A 3,942-nucleotide genomic window follows, 5' to 3' on the forward strand; every position below is an offset into this window, starting at 1 on the left:
AATTAGAGAGAGCATACTTAAATTCACACAGGACACCGGATAAGACAGAAGTACTCCAGATATAACAAACTGACCCTAGCCCCCCGACACAAACTAATGCAGCATAAATACTGGAGGCTGAGACAGGAGGGGTCAGGAGACACTGTGGCCCCATCCGATGATACCCCTGGACAGGGCCAAACAGGAAGGATATAACCCCACCCACTTTGCTACTACACCCTGTAGTATCCCTCAATTGTTTACTCCTTACTATAGAAGTGCATAGTATACTCTAGAATACACTACACACTGTACCTTTCAGTCATTACAGTTTTTCTCAATAGCGTACAAGCAATTTTAGATCTGTGTTGAAATGTAATCTATAGCAGAAAAGCAATGATCAAACTTCTGATCATTTTCTTGCCTTTGCACCTGACTCGCATATCTTAGACTACCTTTCGCAAAACATGACATACAAATGTCATCAGTGAATACAAAATCCACCATGAAGTGTTTTGTTCACAGAAAATTAGCAAATTGTTTTCATCAGAAGAGAAATATGTGCAATTGTGTTGACTGTTTCCGGAAATCAGTAAATACTACTGCACAAAAGGAAGGACGCCTATATCTTTGTAGTGACTGGGTGTATTGATGCACCATCGAAAGTGCAATTCATAACTTCGCCATACTCAAAGGGATATTCAGTGTCTGCTTTTAAAAATTATTACCCAACTTTCAATAGGTTCCCTTCTTTGCAAGGCATTGGAAAACCTCCCTGGTCTTTGTTGTCGAATCTGTTAAAAATTCACTGATCGACAGAGGTACCTTGCAAATAATTGTATGTGTGGGGTACAGAGATGAAGTAGTCATTAAAAAATCATGTTTTAAACTATAATTGCACACAGAGTGAGCCCATGCAACTTATTATGTGAATGTTTACTCCTGAACTTATTTAGGCTGGTCATAGCAAAGGGGTTGAATACTTACTGACGCAAGACATTTCAGCTTTTCGTTTTAAATAAATTTGTAATAATTGTGAAAAACATTATTCTACTTTGACATTATGGGGTATTGCGTGTAGGCGAGTGACAAAAAAAAATCTAAATTTAATCCATTTTAAATTCAGGCAGTAACACAACAACATCTTGAAGAATTCAAGGGGTGTGAATACTTTCTGAATGCACTCATTACAGTTGTGTTCCTCCATTGTATTCACCTTTCTTTATTTCTATTGTGGATTGTGTTCTGTGCACCAATGGAAAGTCTACAAATCTATGAGCTAACCAACCTTTGTATTGAACACATGTACTGTATTTATATTTGTATTTTTTCCTCTGCTCTCATCCTTCTAGACCTATCGGCTGCCTTTGATACTGTGAACCATCAGATCCTCCTCTCCACCCTCTCCGAGCTGGGCATCTCCGGCGCGGCCCACGCTTGGATTGGCGTCCTACCTGACAGGTCGCTCCTACCAGGTGGCGTGGCGAGAATCTGTCTCCGCACCACGTGCTCTCACCACTGGTGTCCCCCAGGGCTCTGTTCTAGGCCTCTCCTATTCTCGCTATACACCAAGTCACTTGGCTCTGTCATATCCTCACATGGTCTCTCCTATCATTGCTATGCAGCGACACACAATTAATCTTCTCCTTTCCCCCTCTGATAACCAGGTGGTGAATCGCATCTCTGCATGTCTGGCAGACATATCAGTGTGGATGACGGATCACCACCTCAAGCTGAACCTCGGCAAGACGGAGCTGCTCTTCCTCCCGGGGAAGGACTGCCCGTTCCATGATCTCGCCATCACGGTTGACAACTCCATTGTGTCCTCCTCCCAGAGTGCTAAGAACCTTGGCGTGATCCTGGACAACACCCTGTCGTTCTCAACTAACATCAAGCGGTGACCCGTTCCTGTAGGTTCATGCTCTACAACATTCGCAGAGTACGACCCTGCCTCACGCAGGAAGCGGCGCAGGTCCTAATCCAGGCATTTGTCATCTCCCGTCTGGATTACTGCAACTCGCTGTTGGCTGGGCTCCCTGCCTGTGCCATTAAACCCCTACAACTCATCCAGAACGCCGCAGCCCGTCTGGTGTTCAACTTTCCAAAGTTCTCTCACGTCACCCCGCTCCTCCGCTCTCTCCACTGGCTTCCAGTTGAAGCTCGCATCCGTTACAAGACCATGGTGCTTGCCTACGGAGCTGTGAGGGGAACGGCACCTCCGTACCTTCAGGCTCTGATCAGGCCCTACACCCAACAAGGGCACTGCGTTCATCCACCTCTGGCCTGCTCGCCTCCCTACCTCTGAGGAAGTACAGTTCCCGCTCAGCCCAGTCAAAACTGTTCGCTGCTCTGGCACCCCAATGGTGGAACAAACTCCCTCACGACGCCAGGTCAGCGGAGTCAATCACCACCTTCCGGAGACGCCTGAAACCTCACCTCTTTAAGGAATACCTAGGATAGGATAAAGTAATCCTTCTAACCCCCCCCCCCTTAAAAGAGTTAGATGCACTATTGTAAAGTGGTTGTTCACTGGATATCATAAGGTGAATGCACCAATTTGTAAGTCGCTCTGGATAAGAGCGTCTGCTAAATGACTTAAATGTAAATGTAAATGTAATTTAGATTGTGATAGACCATACTGTATATTGCGTTCGCTGCAGGTTATAGAAAAGAGTATAAACTCTGAACCTATCCATTCAAACCCCAGTCCTTCCTACTTAAAAGTCATGGAAAAGGTGCTATTTTAATATTTGTCCAGTAGGTTTCCTCAAGGAGAAAGCCCACACGTCTATGTCAAAGATAATAAAACAAAAACACTATAGTAAATACTACAGTATACTACAGCCATGTGTTTTTGTGCAAAAACTAGTGAATACTACAGTGAAGTCAGCATTTATAACAGCATTTATACCATAGTATACTATAATATGTTTTCATGTGGGCAGGCTCTCACAGATCTCTTCATAATATTGATTAGTTAGCCAAAGTTTTCATTATTGGTAGGCAATCTAGGTGTGTTTAATACCCATGAATCCATGAATTGCTGGATTTATGTGAACGTCTATGGGTGACCAAGCTGACTATAAAATGCCGGTGTGGGATCATTCTTTCCTACTTTTTATAGTGAGGTACTTCCCAAATGGCACCCTATTCCCTATTTAGTACACTAAATATTCCCATGCTCTGTTTAAAAGTAGTGCACTATACAGGGAATAGGGTCCCTTTTGGGATGCAACATGCTCATGCCAAGAAACCACCATTGTAACTTATGGTACCCACTCAAGACAGAAAGCAGCAGCTCCCAAAGACCATATGGGTGAACTGGAGGAACTGTAACCCCTGGGGCTTAATGCAATATTAATGGCGTACAGTATTAAGACATCCTGCTTTAAAAAAAAAAAATATCTCGATCAATACACCTCAAGGTGTGATACTTTCAAGGGGGGGCAGAGTAGGGGTGACAATAGGCTCATGCTCTAAGCTAATGTTATCTATCCCCCTTAGTAAACAACATATTTCTTCGTAAGTGTTATTTGGTTTATTGGTCATTCAGCACTTTGTCGTCAGCAAGATATTGGAAGGCCACTATAGAGCGAGAATCACATTGTTGCCTCTTTTACTTTGCCAGAGCTGCAAGTGACAAGGTATCTATGCTGACAAGTTACACACTGTGCTTTAATTATCTTTTTTCGGTAAACCCTGTCGTTGTGTTTCCTCGTGAACCATGACTGTTTATTTTTGACAGATTCATAATTAAGGTGCTGGGATGTTTATGCATTTAACATTATATATGTCTCAATATGAGTGATTCATATTTCATTTCAAGCTCTACAATAATTGAAAACCCTGAGTCCAAGTTAATTTTCAAGTATTGGCAAACTGTTCGCATTACGAATGACAATGGCATCACAGGGGCAACAATGCCATTTAGGGGTGATATACACTGCATGACCAAAAGTATGT

The 3,942-nt window shown here is 42.9% G+C and overlaps 1 non-coding gene across 1 annotated transcript; it reads left to right on the plus strand.

The window, feature by feature from the left end:
* Positions 1-2,709: 2,709 nt before the first annotated feature.
* LOC112080724 (U7 small nuclear RNA) lies at positions 2,710-2,763 on the plus strand. Its single transcript, XR_002896216.1, has one exon. It is a non-coding gene; the product is annotated as a U7 small nuclear RNA (small nuclear RNA).
* Positions 2,764-3,942: the final 1,179 nt, after the last annotated feature.

The sequence above is a fragment of the Salvelinus sp. IW2-2015 genome, unplaced genomic scaffold, assembly GCF_002910315.2.
Source record: "Salvelinus sp. IW2-2015 unplaced genomic scaffold, ASM291031v2 Un_scaffold16450, whole genome shotgun sequence".
Taxonomy (NCBI): Eukaryota; Metazoa; Chordata; class Actinopteri; order Salmoniformes; family Salmonidae; genus Salvelinus; species Salvelinus sp. IW2-2015.